General features: G+C 36.7%; 2 pseudogenes; one reads left to right on the forward strand and one right to left on the reverse strand.

The window, feature by feature from the left end:
* The window catches only part of LOC138933333 (uncharacterized), a 125,516-nt pseudogene that overhangs the window by 55,715 nt on the left and 44,149 nt on the right, over nucleotides 1-25,652 (reverse strand).
* Nucleotides 1,173-25,583, forward strand: LOC138933412 (putative nuclease HARBI1; annotated as a pseudogene).

Here is a 25,652-nt window from a genome sequence, read left to right on the forward strand (position 1 = left end):
TTATAGTGATCGGACGCTAGAGAATAGAAATCAGTATGAGGAATAAGCTCAGAAATAGACGCCCTGTGTGAATGGCTCTTTTGGCAAGGAGATCGGCCGTCTCGTTGTCCGATATTCCCGAATGGCTGGGAATCCACACAATAGAGATACTGAGATAAGAGAGCTTTGCTAATTTGAGTTTTTCTTTTAGAGCAAGAATTAGGTAACTGAGATCCCTTGTAGCCTTTGTTGAGAAGAGGATTTCTTCTAGGCTGCGTGAATCTGTGAAGATGATAGAGTCCGGGATTTTATTTATCAAAATGAAGTCGACACATTTAAGAATGTCGAGAGTCTCGCCCGTAAGAACAGAGGCAAATCCGTCTATTTTAAAGAGGCGCTGGATATTTAGAGTGGAAGAGTAGAAGCCAAAGTCGATAAAGGAGCCCGAATCGGTCTTAGAAGTGTCAGTGTAAAAAGAATGTTTGCCATGAATTAAGTGAAAGTAGGTTGACATAAAGATGATTTATGGAATAGAGGCTTGTTTTATTTTGTTTACAACGTTAGGAGAAGTGATGTGAAGATCTGGTGAAAAAGAGATTGTTTCGTATAGTCATGGCAGTAGAGGGGGAGGCAGTCAAAGGTAGCGATCTTTGATTTATATCTTTTAAGAACACTCTATATAGCACGAAGTTAGAAATATCATACCTGTCTTCGTTAATGAGGTTGATTTGGAGATCGAATAGCTTGTCGATGATTGTTGTCGGTGGCGAACGATTTCAGGATATATTTGGATCCTAAGTAGGTGAATTTGTGCTTCAGAGGGTCAATACCGGACTTCGCAAGAAGGACGTTCGACGCGGTTGATTGCCTGAGGCCAATGTAGAGTCTGAACGCTCGGCGTTGAATTTTTTCAAGCTTCTCCATTTGGGTGGAGTTGTTGATGCAAAGAAAGGGAAAACTATATTCTAAGGATCCTCTAATAAAAAATTTGTAAATATTAAGAAGAAAGGGGATAAGAATCCCACCACACACCTCAAAATGATTTCAGAATGTTAAGAAGTTTGTCACATTTACTGACAAAAAAGTCAATGTGAATATTGCTGAGAAGTTTATGATCGAGGATGAGGCCTAAGAATTTATGAGAGATTGATGATTTCATGGTTGTGCTTTGGAGGTTAATTGAGTGAGAAAGAGGATTACTTCTTCCCCTAGAAAATACTACTAGAGCAGATTTGGAAGGTGATATTGTTAGTTCTCTAGATTCAAGGTGAGTTGCGAGTTTATTTGCGTTGAATCAAAAATTTTAAGTGAGTGTTTGATTTTAGAGAATCTGGAGTAGATGACTACCCAGATAGCCAAGTCTGTTCGAACAGATTTTGCCAAACGTCTGCTACAAATTTTTGTCAGCAGAAAGATTCCAGATTGTATACAAAGTCTGTTATATCAGATAATGATAGCAGAATGTCAGCAGAAATGTTACAAAACCTGCTGACATAATTTGACAGCAGATCAGTAGCAGAAACCGAGCAGGATTTGCATAGAATTATTATAGCAGATAGCCAGCAGAAACTGAGCAGGATCTGCACAACGCAATTTGATGTCAAATTGATAGCAGAAATCGAGCAGAATCTGCGAGCGCGCAATCTGACGGCAGATTGGTAGCAGAAATCGAGCAGGATCTGCTAACATGACTTGACATCAGGTTGTCGGCAGAAATCGAGCAAGATCTGCGCGCGCGCAATCTGATGGCAAATCGGCAGTAGAAATCAAACAGAATCTGCAGCTTTTAGCATTCATATAATTTATTGAAATAGTATAGTTTATTCGCTTACAGCTATGCGGCGTACTATTCATTTTCTATATCCGTATTCAAGTTCTTGTTACGAGCGTATATATAATGCCTGCAAAATGCGGCTAATAACATCGTAATTATTTCTATCAATTTAATTTCTGGTACGACTCCCGTATCGGGAATTCAGATATTGAACTGATTTTTAGAAAATCAGACAGATAAATATCCGATTTTCACTTATTTGGAAAGAAATTATCCAAATAAGTGAAAATCGTTCGTTATTATATCTATTTAAGATATAAAATAGAAATTAACTTCCATATAAATAAAATATTTTAATTTTGATTTAATTTCATAAATTAATTATTCAAATTTTCATATATGTATTACATTAATACATATTATTAATATTATAAATTTATGTTATTAATACAAACGTCAGAAAATGACATCCCGTGAATGTGACATATCAACTATTGACGTCATTTTTTAATCTTATGAGACCTAACTTTAGGATTAACTCTAATTGGTTATTTTGTGACCAAAATTTACTGTCATTTTGCTACTTGGACTCGAGACCCTTTAAATGTTTAAATCCATTTAAATGTACCATTTTATATAAATATCTAGAAATTGCTCGATTTCTGCTGTCAATCTGCCGTCAGATTGCGCGCAGGCTCTGCGTGGTTTCTGCTGCCAATCTGCTCACATTGCCTGTCAGCAGGCTCTGTCGACAAAACCTGAGCTTAATGTGGTCACAGATGGCTATGGTTTTGGTATGGAATTCTGATTAAATTTGCTGCCAATCTGCGCGCATGCTGCTAGCATTTTGCTATCTGGGTATGTTCTCAGCAAATTGGAAAATTTCGCATTTGTTAGCAAGTACCCAGTAAGCAATTTGATGACAAATTGTTGCCAAATTGGCATCAAATTTGTTCAAAATTTGGTAACAAATCCAGTGCCATCTGTGTCCGCATTAAGCTTGTGTTTTGGTAACAAAGCTTGCTAACATAACCTGATAGCAAATTGACGGCAAAAACCGAGCAAAACTTGATATGACGTCAAATTGATGGCAAAAATCGAGCAAGATCTGCGCAAGACAATCTGACAGCAGATTGTCAGCAAAAACCGAACAAATTCTGCAGCTTTTGGCCATTCATATAAAATAGTATATTTAAATGGATTTAAAGTCTCAACCCTAAGTAATAAAATAATTTATAAAAATTAAAATTAATTTATAAAATTAAAGATCTTTTTGGACAGAAATTGTTCGAATAAGTGAAAATCGAACAATTATCTGTCCGATTTGCTAAAAATCAGTTCAATATCTGAATTTCCTGTATAAGAATTGTGTCAAAAATTGAACTGATAGATATATATATATTATAATATTATTAACATTTTGCAGGCTTTATATACACTCATGACAAGAATTTGAATACGGGTATAGATAATGAATAACGCGCCGCATAGCGATAAGCGACTGAACTATTTTATAATACTTTGTAATAAGCTGCAGATTTTGTTTGGTTTTTGCTGCCAATTTGCCATCAGATTGCGCACTCTAGATCCTGCTCAGTTTTTGCCGACAATCTGATGTCAGTCATGTCAGCAAGTTCTGCTCGGTTTCTGCCGCCAATTTGCTGTGTAGTTATGTTAGCAAGCTTTGCTTGATTCTTGCCGGCAATCTGCCAGCTTAATCGGTAATAACAACTCTTATACCAAATTTGTAGCCTTTTTGCTAACAATAATTTGTAGCAAGCACTTGGCAATATCTGTTAGAACAGACATGGCTGACTGGGTAGCTTTTGACATTTGGCAATATAAATATTGAACAAAAATGGGCTTAGAATAGAACCTTGAGGAACGCCCTTTTGTGAGAAGAGTATATCTGAGATCTCCCCATTTAGGACAAATTGCAACTTTCTGTAATGAATTAGATTGTATATAAACAGGCATAATCTAGGAGGGAGGCCGAGTTCGAAGAGGTTAGATAATAAAATGTTTGGTATGACATTATCAAAGGCTCCTACTATGTCGAGGAAGAAGCAGGCGATAGACTGACGAGTGACAAAATTACTGTAAATGTCGCTGAGGAGGATGCTGAGATTGTCGTGACAGGACTTCCTTTTTCTGAAGCCGAATTGTCTTGAAGGAAGAAATCTATTTTTTTCGATCCACCATTCAAGGCGGGAGTGAATAAGTTTCTCCATTAACTTTAGTAGGTAGTTAGAGAAATGGGGCGGAATTTATCGGGAGGATTTTTGGAATGAGGAAAACGAGGGAATGGTGCCAAGAGGGAGGGAATACTCCTTTGTTGAATAGGCCATTGAAAATGTTAAGAAGAATGGGCAAGTATAGTTCTGGAAATAAAGAGATCATTTTGTAGTCAATGCGATCGAATCCAGGAGAGGATCGAGTTTTGAGGCTTTTGATGAGGCCGGTAAGTTCAATGAGCGAGAAAGGGTTGTCAAAGGCGAGGCAAGAAGGAGAATTGGAGAAATCACTAATGGAGAAAATTTTTTGTAGAGGACAGAAGGAAGGCAAAGAGATGAGATTAGAGATTTAACGGAGTCAGGAGTTTCATAAGATTAGATTTGCTTTGGAAGGAGGAAAGACCTAGGTATCTCGACTTAAATTGTCATGCGCCAAAGATATGTCACAGGAATGCGTTTGTTGAGACGGCCCACAGTAAGTTGGTGATGTTGTATTTCTTTTATGTCAGGATTCAATTAACACTCGTGATTAAACACACTAATTATTTATTATATCTCGTACCTCGTTTACAACCGTTCCTTTCTCTCTCTATATATCTCTTACCCCCCTACCTTACCTACCTCACTCTCTCGTTACCAACCTATTTTTAGTTACATCATTGCCAATACACTACATCCTTTTTTTTCCTTTTTAAACTATTTTGATTTTTTTTTCCATACATGTACATATATAAACTTAACTCTATCTTGAGAGTGAGTCTCGATTGCGCACATTACCGATCGGACACGACAATATTTCCCGATCGGACACAGACCCAATCGGACACAATTCCGATCGGACACATATGGTTGCAATCGGACACAGGCCCGATTGGACACTGTTCCGATCGGACACAGACCCAATCGGACACAGGCCCGATCGGACACAGGCCCGATAGGACACAGGCCCGATCGGACATAAACCTTGTTGGAAATATTTAGTTTCAGTGGAATACCTAATAAATTCAAATATATAATACTTTCAAGCAAATATACAATATAATAAATGGATGCATAATTATAGTAAAAAATATTGTTAAAAAAATTTCATAAATTTGTGCGCGTAATATTAAAACATTATAATAAATATTTAATAATTATTTATCAGTAGGCAATGTAAAAAAATGCCCTGTTAGAGTATCTTTATTAATTATATATAATTTTATTTTTATATATCTGTATTTTACATTTGATATACCCAGACAGCACAAGGATGTCCTTAGGACGTCCAAAGGGCATCCAGGATACATGTAGGATATCCTCAGGATATCCCATTGTAATCCTCAGATCTCCTCTGGATGTCCTGAGGAAGAGTAAATGATAGCCGTATATTAACCTCTGGAGAATCCAGGGAGATCCTGTGGAACATCCTAAGGATTTTTATAGGATATGTTAGGGATATTTTTCGTATGTTTCAAGCAGCAAATTTTAAAATTTCAATATAAATTAAAATTATGTTTGGTTATTTATTGCCAATATTAAAAATCTAATATTAAAAATAGTTCACCGTTCTTTAATATTTGAGGCTTTCGTGCTGTACATGAATATTTTAGGTTTGGCTCCCGGTGAGTTGTGTAATATTTTCTAAACAATCCAATATCTGAATTCCCTATGTTGGGATTGCATCAGAAATTGAACTGATAGAAAATAATTACATTTGTAATTTCCTGTCAGTTGCTCTTTGCAAGCTTTATATAATTCTCATGACCAAATCTCAAATATGAGTTCGCGTGTCGCATAGCGGTAAACAAACGAACTAGCGGTTGAATACTATTGTTTGTAAAGTTTTAAGAACGGTAACATTTTTCATGAAATATTAAATAAATAATAATTTTGAATATATGAAAATGTGCGCATCAAACTCAATTATTAATATTAAACGAAATTAACGTTAACAATTAATTGCACATGTATATGTCCTCTGGAAATCCAAAAGACATCCAATATAATAGACAGGGCAGATATATCCTACAGACATCCAGGGGTTATCCAGTGGACATTTATAGGACATTAATAGGACTTATTATTATTTATAGGACTTATTATAATACTTAAGATTTCTAAATTATATAAAATAGCCGACACAACTAAAAATAATTATGTATGCATATTAAACTTTTATAAATATATTTATAATAATATCTTAAAAGATCCTACAAATGTCCTGAACCGTCCTGGACATATTCAGGATGATCCTGAGGATGTTTTGTGCTGTCTGGGTATTATGTTGCTGTAATATTATATTGCAATATTTCTGTAGGCGGACATTTTACTGTTACTGCAATATCATAACAACGTTGCAGCAACATTTTACAATGTTTTTGCAATGTTGCAATTTTGCAGAAAAATGTTGCTACAATGTTGTTGCAATCTTGCGGTGCTGTATGGGTGGGTATAGATCGTGAATAGCACGCCGCATAGCGGTAAGCAAATAAACTATAACCTTACAAGGGAGGGCCAAGTTATGCACTCACAGATTTCGCTCAACTTTAAATATGTTTTAGTACCAACTCCCCACTAATTCATGGACAAGTGGCACGACGCAATACTCAAGCATTCGCGAGAAATTTGTATTAAAAATTTCGGTATAGAAAGCGCACGAGAAATTTTTAGGCGCGCGCACACACGCACACACACACACACACATCGCGTGTAGCAAACAGCTGATCGAGCGCTGTAGCGCTACAGCGCTCGATCAGCTGTAGCGATCGCCTCACGCGCCTGCATCGGATGGTGAGTTTGCCGCCCATGCCTACCTTCTGTATTCGTGCCGTAATTCGCTAACTTTTTCTTGTTATAATTTAAAAACTAAGTTTTAAACGAAATTTTCGTAACGGAAAACTCGTCTTAGAATTGATTCAGGAATACGTCCTTTTAAGGACGAACGGTTGTTTTGAATCACTTTGGATATATAAAATAACAAGAGAAATATGCTTTATTAATTAACTTTATATTTAATCACAATATATACAGTAGCGCAACTCTCTGTCGGCACCTTTAATGTTTGTGTAGCATAAAATGAAATGCGCATGCGCGAAATCAGCGAGTATAACCAGTACTGCCATCTAAACTTTTATCTCTTTCTATCTTTGTTTTGTCTCTCTTTTTAGCACGTTACTACACGTAAAATAAACTAATTTAATAAAAAGTTATGTATTAAAACAAATTGTTAATAATATAATATATAATATACATATATAAGACAAATAAATATATAAAAAGAAAAATATAAAATAATATATAATATAATATAAATATTAAAATTAATAATGATTTATATGTCACATGACATAACAGATAGCAAAAAACTCAGAATATTTAAATATTTATATATTATTGTACCACATATACAATATATATTTAAAAGCTTAAAATTTAAAGAAATTAAAAAAATTTAACACCATTTAAAAATTAAACACCATACCATTTTTAATTAAAGTATATATATTAATTTGCAAGCAAAATGAGTAAAATGAATTATTTATTAAATAGAGATATTTATTAAATATATTTATTAATATAAATATAAATAGTTGCATTTTATAGTAAATATTTTATTTTGCAATTAGGAAAATTAAAATTAATGTACATCTAATTATAGTTAAGTAGTATATCTATATACACATAAAATATAAACAGTTACAATTGTTTCACATACAAAATTACTATAAAAAATACAACAAATATAAAAGTGCATAATTATGATATATTTCTAAACTTATTTTAAGAAATTATAATGTACTATATATATAATGTATAATACTATAAAGGATATATGTACTCGTATCGCAAATTGGAAACTTAATTTTTTCTCTTTCAAAACTATCGTCTGACCATATCTCAGCTATTCAATCCACCTCAGTATGAATCAAAGAGACAGAAAAAAAGAGAAATAAGAACGTGTCCTACAATAAATTAAAATACGTATTAAATTACATTATAACATAATGTATAATATAAACATCAAACATTAATGATATTAATAATACAGAATTAAATTTAATTGTCTTTAATTGTCTTCTTGTCCGATCTGCTTGTATTACAACTACATATGTAGATATAAGCAACATACGCATTCATCCTAAATAAATAACATAATATCATAAGTATAAATAAGATTATTAAAAAATATAAATGATATATATGATAATATGAGATGATGAAAACATATTAAATTCTAGAACACTATTTTATATAATGCAGCGCATATAAATAACATACAATATAAAACACACACTCATGCAAATATAAATATAAAACACACACTCATGCAAATAATAAAACATAATAATAGGAGAATAGAACAATATAACAATAGAAAATAGAATGACATAGAAAGAATCAACGCATAAAATTATAAAACTGAAAACACAAATATATATAAAACAGTACATGCATAATGTCGTTAATAAATATAATATTAATATAATGTTAAAAAAGATATACACAGAAATCACATATTATTAATTATCAAATTCCTAACATTATGATCAAATGCAATTAATAAGCAAAATAAATAATAATTATAATATTTCATTTAAAACAGTTAAATAAGTTAAACAAATTAATCAACATAAATCTAAATTATGAAAATAAAACTGTATAGGTACATAATTTAATATCATCAAGTATCATAATTTTATTATTATCACAAACATAACTGAATATCATAAAAAAAGATTTATAAATGTAAAACATTTAAAAGTTTTCTATTCTTCCCATTAATACTTTTGCATGATTTATTATGCTGTGATAACGTAAAATATATACGCATACGTAGAAATAATTTTATTTAAAAAAATGTAGGAAAATCTGGACATAGCAATTTAAAAGCTATAGTTTGCGCTAATTGAAAAAGATAGTTGCCAATATTTCTTTTAAAACAATTATTTTTTAAATTTTTTACAAATAATTCTTCTAATTGATATATATATAAATAAAAATTGTTATTTGATATGTATAAATTTCCATATAAATTATTTTCTTCACTGGAATAAGCCTGAAAAGAACAATATAAAGTAGTATCATTTTAAACAGCCTTATTTTCATTTACATATATTATACATGTATTACAGTGCTGGGATTTACTTGCACATTTCGGCCCGATTCCGTGGCTCACGCCCATTGTCCCCCACTCCTCGCTCGCGTGTTAGCAACGAGTCGCCAGATACACGTAACTAAGGAGCGTGACGCTACGTCTCAGGAGTGTCCGCATATAAGAATGCCTAAATGCCCTAGCTCTAAATATAATGATAAGACTTATTAAATCAATATATTATATATTCCGTTTATATAATTTGTAACGATGCACCCCCCCATCGTTACCCGGCACGTAGCCAGCCGGAAGTCTGCCGCCCGGCGAACACCAGCCGGGCAGTGGCAGAGGCGCCTAGCGCCCTTTTTTAATCTCTCAAAACCGCGGTTGTGATAAACAACCATACGGCCGTTATACGGCCGCCGTTACGCCGAAGACCGAGCATCGCCGAGCGCTGCCGGAAGATCCCGAGCGTCACCGGCCGAAACTCCGCGTCGTTTCGCCCAGGGGAAGCGACGCGTTTACCGTAATTTACCCGCCGAAAAACAACGCGTCGTTATCCCCACCCGGGGGCGAACGACGCAATTACCGATAGACGCTCGGGTATAAGAAGACAGCGTTTCGGCATCTCGGGACCAGAACGATTCCTGACTCCGCTCGAGCAGTACGCTCCGAGACACCAGAACCGATCCTGAAAATCGTAGCAACGACGGAACGTGAGGTTGACGAGTTCGCAGCCTCCGCCGAGCATTCTCGGCTTCCGTGCAGTCTCCGAACTCCTGACACAAATCCGACCGACTCAACGAGAGCGGAGTGTTCGCCGCTCTCCTCGACTACGGTCTATCACTCGACCGCTCCAGCTAGCCGGACCGTGGGTTTGCGAGTTCGCTGCCCCGTCGAGTTTTCTCGACTCCGCCACGCTATCCTCAATTCCGCGAACGGAAGCAGGGACGGAGAGTTCTCCGCCCGGTCGAGGGTACTCGATCTCCGCTCGAATTCCCCGACCACTGGGAACACGCGAATTAATCCCGCGACCACACTAATACTAATATCACAATACTATAATTATAATTATCGCACCGAAATATCTACCGCCTAATAGTTCATTCTATTCCGCGCGCCGTCAAAATAAACACGGCCTTGCCGTATACGCGCCGACCGACCGCGCCCAATTTCTTGCGCGTCTCGCGCGCCGTCAAAATAAACACGGCCTTGCCGTACACGCGCCGACCGACCGCGCCCGATTTCTTGCGCGCCGTCAAAATAAACACGGCTTTGCGAATATTGTAAGCGGTTCGATATATCGAACCTCGCGCACCGAATAATCTACGCGCATTATATTTAGCGCGCTGCACCATCCGCCGCGCGCTCACTATTATAAATCGACCATTGCCGAAAGAGGCAAATAAAGACAATATCTAAAATCTTTCGTGTGTCTCACCTTTTCACGAGCCCTGATCCCGACCGAGTTTATCCACGCACTCGCGAAAAGTGACCCCGTTACAAATTTACATACTTTTGTGATACTTTATTCAAAGTTTTCTCTTAACCCGATTTATAATTATTATCCATTTATAACGTTAAAATATATGTAATTTATTTTCGCGTACATTAAAATCATATTATCGATAATGTCATAAAATATACTCGTAATATATAATTATAATATAAAACGATTGCAATATAATTATAATATAATTATAATTACGAGACAATAGATTTCCACATCACCCATGAAGTACTATTGTTAATGCATTTTTTTTAAAGTGGTTTCCCCAGTAGGCCTATTCTACTTAAAGAAGAATAATCCGTTCGCGTACATATATATATATGGAAAAATTATATTAAAGATAAAAAAATAAAAGAAAAAAAGAAGAGAACAATCGCATAAACATCAATTTTATATTCTAAGCCGTTTATGTGAATTTACAAGGGATAAAATATCTACGGGAATATTAGATGAATTAGAGCGCATCAAAGAAGATAATGATGTATCGCTCAAACAACAACGCTTATTTGTTTTCGTATATTTTAACTTTGAAAAAAAACATTCACATAAATACGTAGAGCCGAACATACAAAAAATTCGAAAACCAAATTTTACAAGTTTGGGATATTTTGATGAATCTAAAATCTTAAAGAATTCAATATCTTTTTCTGGCCGCGATTTAAGAGACAGATCATTCTGCAAATCGCAAAGTACTGCCTGAAGTTCTACATTTTGTTCTTCAATCGAAACAAGAAGAGGATTCTCAAAAAGAATTAGATCTTTTCTAAGTAATTCGAAATCGTTAAACCGCATATCAAACTGGGATGCGCACGTTGTCATATATCCAAAATTATTATTTATTTAATATTTCATGAGAAATGTTACTGTGTCCGCAACATTCCAAAAACTTTACAAAAAAATAGTATTTAACCGCCAGTTCGTTTGTTTACCGTTTGACGCGCGTACTCGTATTTGAGATTTGGTCATGATAATTATATAAAGCTTGCAAAGAGCAATTGACAGGAAATTAAAAATGTAATTATTTTTTATCAGTTCAATTTCTGATGCAATCTCAACATAGGAAATTCAGATATTGGATTGTTTAGAAAATATTACACGACTCAAACCCGGAAGTCGAACCTAAAATATTCATGTACAGCACAAAAGCCTCAAATATTAAAGAACGTGAATTATTTTTAATATTAGATTTTTAGTATTGACAATAGTAGTATAACTATGAGAGTTCTAAGCCTGGTCCTCCGAGGGGTATGCGGACGAGGGAAAACCGTGCGGGCGAGGGGGAATGACGTCACGCGGGCGGAGTGGGATTTCGATGGCGAGGGGGAAAGACGTCAGGCGGGCGGGGGATGTTTATCATGGGAGCACAAACAGCGCGGTGTATTACAAAGGCGAGCGTCGATGTCCGGCTGCTCAAGAATTTATAAATAATATAAACAAGATACAACCATAGTAGTGTATCTATGCGGGTTCTAACACAGGTCTTCTGAGGGGGGGTGAGGGCGAGGGAAAACCATCGCCGTGGGTATGACGTCAAGCGGGGGGGGGGGGGCGGTGAAATCGATGGGCGAGGAGTCCGCGGAGAGGAGGGAAAGGACCCCGGCGAAACCGGTAAGCGAGGGGTCCGCGGAGAGGGGGGAGGGAGACCGCAATGAAGCCGAGTAGGTGCGAGAGAGATAGCGCGAGGCATCCGCAATGTGTAAGAGAAGGATAACGCTAATGATATTCTATGGGCATGGGAGGAGGATAGCTCGAGGCGTCCATATGAGCATAAGACAAGGATTGCGATTGCATGCACGGTGGAAAAGGATGGCGCGAGGCATTCGCAATGTATGGGAGAGGGATAGCGTCCGCATGCACTTGAGAGAAAGAGAGAGAGAGAGAGAGAGGGATTGCGCGAAGCATGCATGTGGATGATACGGCGTTTGCAAGGCGGTGCGAGAGAGATAACGCGAGGCATGCACGCGTGTATAGGAGAAGAATAGAGTCTGCAAGTTAAATTTTGCAGACTGTGCATATCTATTACACCGTTTTTATTCATACATACTGTTGCATCCCTGGATTATGCCCGTCTTCGAGAGATCGTTTCTAAGCACGTTGCCGGGGAGTTTGCTGTTAAACAACGGCGGACATGTTATTTTCGGTCGCCATGAGAGTTTTGTGATGGATGTCAATCCGCGCGGACGTGTTTAAGACTATTAACGACATTCTCTGTTCTCTATTTCTGTGAATAGCTATATAGTTCTGTTTCATTAAAGTTCTTGTTCTTTCATAAATAAGAGTTCTTATTTACGATACGGAATATGAGTGCCGGTTGTGTCTTGCGTGATTCGATTTATCTCGATTCTGATCCGCGGACGCAACATTTTGGGGGCTCGTCCGGGATCTAGCTGGACAACGTAACAATTTTGAGAGAGTGCAAAACGAGCTATGGCGTCAGAACAGCAACAAGATCTTACATCTGGGGTTGTAACGCGGAAACGAGCTGCGACTCCGCGTTGAACTTCTCCAGAAGCGACAGCGTCAGGACCGACATTAGAGGCGATCATACTCCAATCTGCGTTGCGGGAGATTCGGCAGCTCCGAGAGGAACGGTTACAGCAGCAAGCTGATCATGAGGCGCAGCTGCAACAGCGTGAGGAAATGCTTCGCGGAATGGAGGAGAGGATACAACAGCTGGAAAACACCGATAGCCATAGCCAGCTAAGTCATTCTTGTAATAGAGATAATAGAGAGGGGCATACTGAGCGCGGAAATTTTAATAATAGAAATAATGATTTACATACTGAACACGGAAATTTGAGTTTAAATGAATGTGGTTATAAATTGAAACCCGATAACTTTGATGGAAATGTCCCTTAGCGAGAATTCTTTACTCAATTCCATCTGATAGCTCGAGCGAATGGATGGTCTAATTCGGTGAAAACGGTTGTTTTGGCATCATGCTTAAGGGGAAAGGCGCGTTCCGTATTGGACGGAATTTTTGAAATTGAAGATTTAAAGTTCGAAGAGTTAAAATCGAGGTTAGAATTGCGTTTTAGGGAAGGATATTTAGCCCAAACATATTACACCCAGTTTTCCAATAGAAAGCAAAAAGATTCAGAGGATTTAACGACATTGGGCGCAGATTTAGAACGATTGTCGCGATTTGCTTATCCCGAATGTACACAGGAAGTAAGGGATAAAATTGCTTGTGCGCAATTTATCGCGGCGCTATCAGATGGATTTATTAAGCGCACACTTCAATTGGAAAATGTAACATCTTTAAAATTGGCTATAGAAAGGGCTATGGCAGTTAGAGTTATACAGGAGAATAGTTTTTACAAAAAGAAAAATGAAAGAAATAATTTTAAATTTAAAAATGGAAAAAATAAATTTATGTATGACAAAAATAATAAAAATACAAAGAAAATGAAAGAAAATAAAAATGTTGAGAAAAGTAAATATCTTAATAAAACTCGAAGAAATTTTGTGCAGAATAAAGAGTGTTGGCAATGTGGAGCATAGGGACATTTTCGATCGGAATATCCCGCTTTAAGAAGCGAGGAAAACAAGGTTTAGTCGAGCTTTTCGGGGCGAGTTCGGCTAACAAAGTAAATGCCCCGAAAGTGACTTATAAATGTTCTTCTGTAAATAAGATTATGAAAAATTTGTTTAGTTATAGGGGAAAAATTGACGGAAAATTTTGTATGTTCAAAATTGATACAGGTTCCGATATTTCTATTTTAAATGAGAGATTGGTCGCGGGGCTTAGTCGGAAGGTTGATGAAAATCATTGTAATTTAAGGTATCCGACAGAGGAAACGGTAATAATTTTTTATAAAGTCGTTGTAAAGGTAGAATTGGGAAAATATTCTTTGGACGTTCCTATGTTAGTAGCTAAAATTTCGCATGATTGTATTCTTGGTACTGATTTCCTTGGGATGATTAATTTGGAAAGAGTTTTTGATTCAAATTTCGGAAATTTTGTACGACAAGATTGTGGGGAACTTTCTTGTTCTCATATAGATTCAACAGAAGGTGTTCCTATTTTTTTGAAGGAATTTTTTGAGGAGAATTCGGCGAATTTGAATTCTGAGCAGAAGGGTATTTTTGCTGAATTCTTAAATGAATTTCAGGATGTATTCTCGGAGGAGATTACTGCAGGGAATTATAGAGTTGTGCAGCACAATATTAAAATTAAAGATTCTGTGCCTATTAAGCAAGCTCCACATCGAGTTTCTATCCACCTCATAGGAAAGGTAGATCAAATTATTCAAGAAATGAAATCACAAGGGGTGATAGAAGAATCTCGGAGTCCGTGGGTTTCTCCTGTAGTATTAGTAAAGAAAAAGGACGGTTCGTTAAGATTTTGTGTAGATTACAGGAAATTAAATGCTATTACAGTCAAGGACTCTTATCCACTGCCACGCATTGAAGATATCTTGGATCGTTTGTCAGGGAATTCTTGGTTTTTTACTCTGGATTTGAAAAGCGGATACTGGCAGATAAAAGTTCGATCTGAGGATAGGGAAAAAATGGCATTTTCCATAGGAAATGGGTTATGGCAGTTTACCGTAATGCCATTCGGTTTGTGTAATGCTCGAGCGACTTTTGAGCGGTTAATGGAAAGAGTTTTGCGAGAAATTTTATTTAAAATTTGTTTAGTTTATTTAGATGATGTTATTGTTTTCAGCAAGACATTTGAGGATATGATGATTAATTGGAGGACGGTTTTTCTTCGTTTCCGTTCAAATAATTTGAAAATTAATCCGAAGAAGTGTTCTCTTTTAGGAAGACAGGTGAAATATCTTGGCCATATTGTTTCTGAATTGGGTATTACTACGGATCCCGAAAAAGTTTCTGCTGTAAAGAATTGGCCTATTCCTCGAACTAAGAGACAAGTGCGCAGTTTTCTAGGATTCTGTTCGTACTATAGGAAATTTGTAAAAGGGTTTTCATTGATAGCAAAACCTTTGTTTACACTGACTGAAAGTCAGGTTAAAATGGAGTGGACTCAAGCTTGTCAAGAAGCTTTTGAAAGGTTAAAACAAAAGTTAGCTTCTTCGCCAGTTTTATCTTTTCCCACGGAGCAAGAGGAGTTTATTCTGGATACTGACGCTTCAAATCATGGAATAGGGGCAGTTTTATCGCAAAGTCAAGGAGGTACTGAAAAAGTCATTGCTTATTTCAGTCGAGTCTTGAGTAAATCGGAGAGGAATTATTGTGTGACGCGAAGACAATTATTGGCCATTGTGGAATCGATGAAATCTTTTCATCATTATTTATATGGAAGGAAATTTCTAATACGGACGGACCATAGTTCTCTTCGATGGTTAATGTCCTTCAAGGAATTGGAAGGTCAACTGGCTCGGTGGATAGAAAGATTACAGCAGTATGAATTTGAGATTATTCATCGAAAGGGGCGACTTCATCAGAATGCTGATGGTTTGTCGAGACGATCTTGCGTAGAGGAAGGATGCGCTTATTGTGTTAAAATTGAATCAAAGGAAAATTTGGTTGCCAGAATAGTCTTGAGAGGGGATAATTTAGAGGAGTGGAGAAGGGTTTCCTACAATAAATTAGAGGATCCTACAATTGCAATTTTTATTCGGACAAAAGAGTCTGGAAGGCGTCCTCTTCGACAGGAAATCGCTATTCAAGATATTTCAGCGAAAATTTATTTGTCCTATTGGGATAAATTGCTTTAATTTTACAGGATGGAGTTTTGTTTAAGAAATGGGAGGCTCCGAATTTAAAATCTATCGTTTTGCAGATCGTTGTTCCAAGGAGGGGCATCAATCAGATATTGGAAATGGCTCACGATTCCGCATCCGGTGGACATTTTGGGATAAATAAAACGTTGGAAAAAATTCGAAAACGTTTTTATTGGGTAACTTGCAAGCACGATGTGAAAGATTGGTGCCGCTCTTGTAAAATTTGTATAGAAAAGAAAGGTCCATCCCGGGAAATCTCCGTTGCAGGTTTATAATGTAGGAACTCCATTTGACACAGTTCAAATGGATGTGCTTGGTCCTCTTCCTACTACTTCATCAGGAAATCGATATTTATTAGTGGTGATTGATTGTTTTACAAAATGGGCTGAAGCGCTTCCATTAAAGAATATTAGAGCCAATACCGTGGCAGAAGCTTTTGTGAATCAGGTTGTTTCTCATCATGGTGTTCCTCTGGAAGTCCACACTGATCAGGGAAAAAGTTTTGAGTCCAAAATTTGTTATGCCTCGAGTGAGGCACGGTAAATTTCGGGATCGTTGCTGGATTAAGGAATCTGGGATGCGTCTGGCGGGTTACCCGTAGCACTGGACACTTTTTATGTTAAATAAAACTTTTATTCATTACAAATGGTCTTAGTTATAATTCGTCCTCGTATTTATTATCTACTCATGTCGCGTATCGCGTTTATTGATACTCGCGTGCGCGTGTTTGGAGTCGGGTTTACGTCGCGAGATTCGCTTCTCGATCTCCACGATTTTCTAAGTGTGATTACTCGATATTGCAATAATTACCGACGCTTGCTGTTGACACTCGCAACTGTTAGCGATACTACCCGCGTAATATTGATTAAGGATTAAGACTGCCCGCCGTTCGTTGGCGGTGGGCCTTTTTATTAACTCCCTTTGGCTACCCGGGAGGGGGTCGTTTAGCGACAAGGCTGTGTGTCGTGTCGCTTGATTTTGGCAATATCCGGATGCAAGTTAAAAAGTTCTAAGTAGGACTTCTTTGCTTGCACTTTTGCAATTTCTTTATTCCTTTTTATTTCGCTTTTAAGTAGGACTTTTACGTTGCATTTTCGCAATGTCCTTCTTCCGCTTGCCCTGATTTCCGCGTTTTCGCAATGAAATGATTGCACGGTCGCTCGGGCTTCGCGCGTGGCTCGCGTTGTCAGCGCTTTGTTCGGTCAACGCTCGTAACATGATCTGTATTCGCGTTACACGTTGAGCAATCATATAAAATAATATGTATTTAGAATAATATATTAATTAATTCGTGTATAGCCTGTTCGGGCTATAACAAATTATTAAAGAAATGGCATATTTGTTAGGGGTAAAGAAAACTAGGACAACTGCATTACATCCTCAATCGGATGGACAAGTTGAACGTCATCATCAGACAATCCTGGATTATTTGGCGAAATTTATTTCCGAAAATCAGAAAGATTGGGATAATTGGATTCCAATGTATTTATTGGCCTATCGTTCTTCGAGACATGAGGCTACCAGTGTCTCTCCAGCGGAATTATATTTTGCACAGGATTTAAGATTACCGTTGGATTTATTACGAGGAAGTCCTTCAGTGCTAGGACAAGAAGTTTCGATTGGGAGTTATGTCAGAGAATTGAAGGAAAAATTGGGGGATATTCATAGAGATACTCAGCAGCGTTTGGATATTAGATCATTTCGGTCAAAGGCGCGTTATGATCAGAAAACTCGTCAAATTCATTTTGATGTTGGTCAAAATGTTTGGTTCTATAACTCTAAGAGGATTAAAGGAAGGGCTCCTAAATTACAGAGTAATTGGGAAGGACCCTGTAAAATAGTGAAAAAACTTAGTGATGTTGTTTTTGGTATTCGGAAATCGAATAGGCATAGGAGTAAAGTTTTTCATGCTGATAGGTTAGCTCCATTTTATGAGAGACAGATTTTTTAGTTAGGAAAGTTATCGGAACCCAATAGGGAATAATGTTTAGATTTTTAAGAGGGAAATATTAAAATATTAATTATTATGTGTGTGATTATTAGGATATTTGTTTTGTTGATAAGTGTATTATTTGGTTTTGTATTTGTTGTGTTCAGCGAGAGCTGTTCAGGATTGAATTCGTGGAACATTTTGAGATGAAAAGATTTGAACATTTTTTTTGAAGACTGCCTCACCCGCGGTTTTTGAGCTGTGGTTTTCCCGTCGGGTCTTAGGGCGAATGCCGAGGCAGGGGCTTGAGGAGTCCTCTTTGGAGGATGTCGGGTCCACAGTAGATACCTCCCTCTTGTTCGAAGATTTGCGATAAAAACGTTAAGAGGAGAAATTTCCGGAGTTCGAGACGGACTGTACGGAAGATATCAGTACGCAAAATCGGGAAGAACATTGATAATCGATTGGGTTCAAGATGGTGTATTGCTCGGTAACCTGGACAAGAGTCCAAGGTAGAGCTGGTAGATTCGTCGGAATCCTGAAGTCGACATTGAAATGTGCTGATAGGCGATTGGGTCCAAGATGGCGTATCGCTCGGTAACTTGGATAGGAGTTCAAGGTAGAACAGGAAGATTCGTCGGAACCCTGGAGTCGTTATGCACGGGTGGAATATTTCTCTCCATTTCTGATTGTCGAGACGACAATTTTGAAGAGGGAGGGCAATGTTGCATCCCTGGATTATGCTCGTCTTCGAGAGATCGTTTCTAAGCACGTTGCCAGGGAGTTTGCTGTTAAACAACGGCGGACATGTTATTTTCAGTCGCCATGAAAGTTTCGTGACGGATGTCAATCCGCGCGGACGTGTTTAAGATTATTAACGACATTCTCTGTTCTCTATTTCTGTGAATAGTTATATAGTTCTGTTTTATTAAAGTTCTTGTTCTTTTATAAATAAGAGTTCTTATTTACGACACGGAGTGTGAGTGCCGGTTGTGTCTTGCGTGATTCGATTTATCTCGATTCTGATCCGCGGACACAACAATACATACATAAAGGATGGGATAAATAATTAAATTCACAGATAATTAGTAAAATAACTTATTTATTACAAGCCTCGTGAAGAATATCATTTACAGCACATGTCAATAACTCGCAATCTATGAGCGATTCGCTGTTAAACATATCACTTTCATGTATCATTTTTGCAGCGTCGCATACATTAGCGATATTATTCTGTTATAAAACAGTTACAAATTGTTTGAATTTTTCATTGACAATATGCGTATTTTCGCATAACCAGTAATACATATGATCTATGCATTTTTCAAAATCGAATAAATAGAATAGAGTTGGCGGTTTTATATATAAAGAATTATTGGATAATCCTATTTTTATAATATTCGAATCAGATATTTTAACCACTTCGAATGTCAAATCTCGAATCCGCAATGGGATTTCAGTCGATTGTAGAAGCCGTTCAATGTCCGCACGTTTCTGCATTACCGATTTCCACGTTTCAAAAGGCAATATTATTTGATTGCCCCGATTATCGCCGAAAACCAATTCCACGCAAGATACAGCTCCAACGTTTATTCCAATGCCCAACCGGCTATCGAACGACTATCGAACGGCTTTGAACGGCTATCGAATGGCTATTGAACGGCCTATGAACGATTTTGAACGGCTATCAAACGGCTTTGAACAGCTATTGAACGGCTATCGAACGGCTTTGAACAGTTTTGAATGGCTATCGAACGGCCATCGAACAGCTATTGAACGACTCTCGAACGGCTATTGAACGACTATCGAACGGCTTTGAACGACTATTGAACGGTCGCTGAACGGCTATGAACGACTTTGAACGGCTATCGAACGGCTTTGAACAGCTATGAACGACTTTGAACGGCTATCGAACGGCTACCAAACGACTATTAAACGACAAAACAATTATTTTATGTGAAATGGCTGGGATTTGATGCAACGCACAATTCTTGGATACATAAAAATAATATATTATATTGTAAATACAATATGTTAACAATAATACATAATAATATTTTACAAATATAAACAAAATTGTAAACTTTATAAAATATACATATAATTTACAATAAATATACATATAATTTTAATTTACAATAAATATACGTAATTTTTTATTTACAATAAATATACATGCTTTTTATTTACAACGGTATTTTATAATGTCCCCACGGTAGCGTGTCGGTGGTTTCGGGTACGATATACCGCTTGTCATCGTACGGACTTAGAGCAATCTTTGTCTCACGAATAATGTATACTTCATATAATTTAGATCTTATACAAGACTGCTGACGCGTCATTTCAATCTCTTCGTTCAAACACTGCGTGTAATCGTCGAATGTTATCGTTCTCGCGACGACGTTACTCTTGACGCCTTTTACTTTTTTCGTGTCTTTCTTACCATCTACTCGCAACGCGTACATTTTTGCTCTAAGCCTGACAAATTCGGTCATGATGGCGTCATTATTTTCATCCTTCATTAAACCCGGTATCTTTTTATTCGCGAGCGGTATACCGTACACATTGTCCACCGCATAATCGCTGGTATCGAATCTGTCGACGTTGCGTTTTATATTCTCATATACATCTTCACACTTGATGTGATATATGAGACTGTCGGTGTCGGTGTACATGACTTTACATTTCTCTCGATACATAGGTACCATGTAATCGTGGTGAAATTCGTACAAATATGTCTTGGATATGTCGAGTATATACATACCCACATAGATTGGTTGTATATACTTTTATTATAAAAGTGAAGACAACGAAAAAATTTGCACATGCTGTTTTATGCGTATTTCAGACTTATTTTCGAATATTTGTGTCGTGCGACAGCATGAAAGTGCAATTTATGACCTAATCCTGGGATCGTTTTGCGGAGAATGTAGAAAACCGCTGTACTAGATAATGCTCTGCAATATGTGCCCAATTTGCACTGTATAAGCTGGACAAAAACTTGTGCTGTGAAAAAAAAACTTGAATAGGAAATATGGAGAAACCCAAATACATTGCGCGATTAGAACAATATCTATGGGAGGATTTTATAAGGGTAAACTCGGTGAGTTTACGGGAACTTATGGGAAGAGGAATGTCTTAAATGTCTTGATGAATTAGAAGCACAATATCGTTTCAGAGTGTCAAAGGGGCTTGTGATTCGATCGCTGCCTGGCCGAATTGTGCGACTACAAAGTTTAAGGTATTCGTTACGCAAAAAATACAAACGCTTAGATGTCTGTGTCCCGGCGCTATTAAGTAACATCCCAGTGAATTCGGTAGTGCAAATGATACAAGGCCGAAAAATCGGTTTAAACAAATCGTATACAGGATGCTTGGACGATTACTTGAGACGTTATCCATTATCGGTCGAGTTCAAGGATTGGTGAACATTGTAAGCACCTATTTTTAAAAATTTGTAATATATTAAATATTAAATTTTATATTAATGACTTTTATTTTTCTGTTTCAGAAGGAGCGCCGCTTACATACAGGGTGTCCCATTTTAAAGGACCCACTCAAATATCTCAGAAACACTGCGTTAAATCGAAAAATGTTTCAAACAAAAGTTGTATGGCTTCAAGGGAGCCATAAGATGGTGACAGTGATTTGACCTTGAGAAATCATTTGAAGGTCATGTGAAGGTCAACTTTAAAATCTTAAATAGAAAGTCCCATTTTTTATTTAGTATTCTTATAGCTTATCTCGAGAGCTTTCCAAAACACTATAGTAAAGTATTTTTTCATTGAGTACTTTTTGAGTTATTTTATATTTTAATCTGACATATTTTGATATAAAAAATAAAATATTTAGTAAAATATTCAGTTTTGGATAATCTTACCGTAATACTTTTATGTACAGAATAATGAGACAAATCAATTAGTGCCAAAAAAAAATAATTATTTTAAAAAATACATTGTAAATAATTTTCTTAAAAACAATTATTTTTTTATACCAATTGATTTATCTTGTTATTCTGTACATAAAAGTATTACGGTAAGATTATCCAAAACTGAATATTTTACGAAATATTTTATTTTTTATATCAAAATATATCAGATTAAAATATAAAATAACTCAAAAAGTACTTAATAAAAAAATACTTTATTATAGTGTTTTGGAAAGCTCTCGATATCAGCTACAAGAATACTAAATAAAAAATGGGGATTTTCATTTAAGATTTTAAAGTTGACCTTTACGTGAAATTCAAATGATTTTCCAAGGTCAAATCATTGTCACCGTCTTATGGCACCCTTGAAGCCACACAACTTTTGTTTGAAACATTTTTCGATTTAACGCAGTGTTCCTAAGATATTTGAGTGGGTCCTTTAAAATGGGACACCCTGTGTATATATATATATATATATATATATATATATATATATTTTATATTTTTATTATTTTTTTTATATTTATTATTTTTTATTATTACTTTTAACACACATATACACACACACACACATTTGTATTATATATACACTTGAATAAACTTATTATTATTATTATAATTAAAGTATCATTTATTTATGTGCTTCCTTCTTTCCTTTTCGTACGCATGCATGCATGCCTCGCGCTATCTCTCTCTTTATCTTTTTCTCGTGCGAACGTCATCCTTTTCCTACTCATGCGCTATTCTTCTCCTACACGCGTGCATGCCTCGCACTATCCTTCTCCCACGCCCATAGAATATCATTAGCGCTATCCTTCTCTTACACATTACGGATGCCTCGCGCTATCTCTCTCGCACCTACTCGGATTCGTTGCGGTCCCCCTTCCCCCTCTCCGCGGACCCCTCGCTTACCGGTTTCGCCGGGGTCCTCTCCCTCCTTTCCGCGGACTCCTCGCCCATCGGTTTCATCGCGGTCCCCCCCGCGTGACGTCATACCCCCGGCGGCGGTTTCCCCTCGCCCCTCACCCCCCTCAGAGGACCTATGTTAGAACCCGCATAGATACACTACTGACCATCGCGGTGGTTTCTTCATCTTTTTTTTCCAGGAAAAGTCGCTCGCGCTATTGTGCGTAACGTTAGATAATAAGGCGTGCGCCGATATCCGGCTGCTAGAATTCGCGTCGGGACATGTTTATCAGTGTACTTACATACAAAGGCGGGTGCTGATGTCTGAGCGTTGATAGGATTTTATATTAATATTAATATTAATTTTAAGAATAGGAAGTATAGGCTGCACATGGTGACGCTATCCTTGTCTTACGCTCATATGGGCGCATCGCGCTGCCCTTTTTCCACGCTCATGCGAACGCCTCGCGCTGTCCTTCGCCCACATGCGTGCATGCGGTCGCCTCGCGCTATCTCCCTCATACCTGCCATCTTACGAACGCTATACTTATTGCACCGATTTACGAACGCTATCCCTTCCCACGCTCATGCGAACGTCTCGCGCTGTTCTTTTCCCACGCATTATGGCATCGTACCTTAAGATCGCGCGTGCGTTTTGTACGGAGAATACGCAAGGAAGGGAAGCGAAAGAAATATATAATCATCTTTTTTTTCATTTTTTTAACACATTTATTTATTTATTTATTTATATTACCATACATCGCCCCGTCTCAAAGTTTTAGACAAAATTTTATCCACAGCATAAGCTAATAGTTCGCAATCTATGATAGATATTTTATCATAGACTTCGCACAAGATTTTAACCGCAGAATCTCTCTCGGCGCCAAACATATTACTTTGCAAATTCCGAACAAATTGAGCGGAACTCTCAAAGTGCCTTTTCACGCTGACGCTCGACGCTCATTTTTAGCGTCAAAATAGGTCACGTGATTAAAGTTGACGCTACATTTTGAAAAACGCATGAGAAGGGTTTAGCATCGAATTTATAGCGTCAATACCGTGTGTGTAATCATATCATCGTGAATTATGTCATTCAGAAATAAATATTACATGTGGTTAAGCGAATGTACGAAAAAATTATCAGAACAAAATCGGCAACATAAGAAACTTTTAGCAGCAGTTCTGATAAACGATGAATTACAAAAATAGGAAAGAAGAAATTATCGTAGGAAACATTATTGGGTTAATCCCATATTCATGGAACGATACGATCATGGATTTTACCACGCAATCTTTCCTGTTATTATTTTGGAAGAAGCACGATTCAGGAATTATTTTCGCATGACTCCTACACAATTTGAAGAGTTACTAAATTTAATAGCACCACTTATTATGAAGCAAACAGTGATTCGGGAGCCTATATCTGCAGCAGAACGATTATGTCTGACAATAAGGTAAATTTATAGAATTGATTTTGTTATATACTTTTTATTTATCTACTTATCTATATATACAATTTTTTTCTATAAATATCAAACTCAGATTTTTTAATATTAATTAGGTTCCTAGCTTCTGGTGATTCGATGACATCTATGTCATATCCAACAAGATATTGTTAATCCAACAATTGTGAGTAATATCATCGAAGAGACATGTAATACTATTTGGAATTGTCTGCAGAAGAAAATACTTCCTTCTTGTTTAAATGAAGACAATTGGCTAAATATTGCTAGAGACTTCGAGACAAAATGGAATTTTAACCATTGTATTGGAGCAATTGATGGAAAACATATTTTTCTTCAGGTATATACATATGCAAAAACAATATATAGATATAATGTAAGGATAAATGATAAGTTCTTGAAAATTTTTTTCAGTGTCCAGATAATGCAGGTTCTGCATATTTTAATTATAAACATAGCCATAGCATTGTATTGATCGGAATTTGCAATGCAGATTATATTTTAACTTTTGTTGACATCGGAGCTTATGGCCGACGTAGTGACGGTGGAATTTTTAGAGATTCTATAATAGGTCACAAATTCAACAATCGTAAAATGAATTTGCCTAAATCAGAACCTCTTACAATAAATGGGCCATCTTTACCTTACATGCTTGTAGGAGACGAAGCATTTCAGTTAACAGAATACTTACTTAGACCATATCGTGGAAAAGGCGGTTTAAATCAAGAACGGACAATTTTTAATTACCGTCTTAGCCGAGCCAGAAGAACGATCGAAAATACTTTTGGTATTTTGGTTAGTCAATGGAGAATTTTAAAACGACCAATTATTTGTACAGTAGAAAAATCAATGAAAATTGTACAAGCTATTGTATGTTTGCACAATTGGCTTCGTAAGCAAGATATCGGAGTAAACCAATATATGTTGATGAAATACTTGTTGATCAAGATAGACCTGATGGGTTTGTTCTGGCCTGGCTCTTGGAGAGAAGACATCGAAAATGTGTATTAAGAGATATTACTACATGTGGTAATAATAATAGTACGCGAAACGCAATCAAAATTCGTGAAAACTTTTGCAATTATTTTAATACCGAAGGAGCTGTACCATGGCAATTTAATAATATTTAATTATCATTTTTTGTAGAAATAAAATAAAACT

Source organism: Polyergus mexicanus, unplaced genomic scaffold, assembly GCF_030449975.1.
Source record: "Polyergus mexicanus isolate NDT 795.1 unplaced genomic scaffold, iyPolMexi1.0 SCAF_5, whole genome shotgun sequence".
Taxonomy (NCBI): domain Eukaryota; kingdom Metazoa; phylum Arthropoda; class Insecta; order Hymenoptera; family Formicidae; genus Polyergus; species Polyergus mexicanus.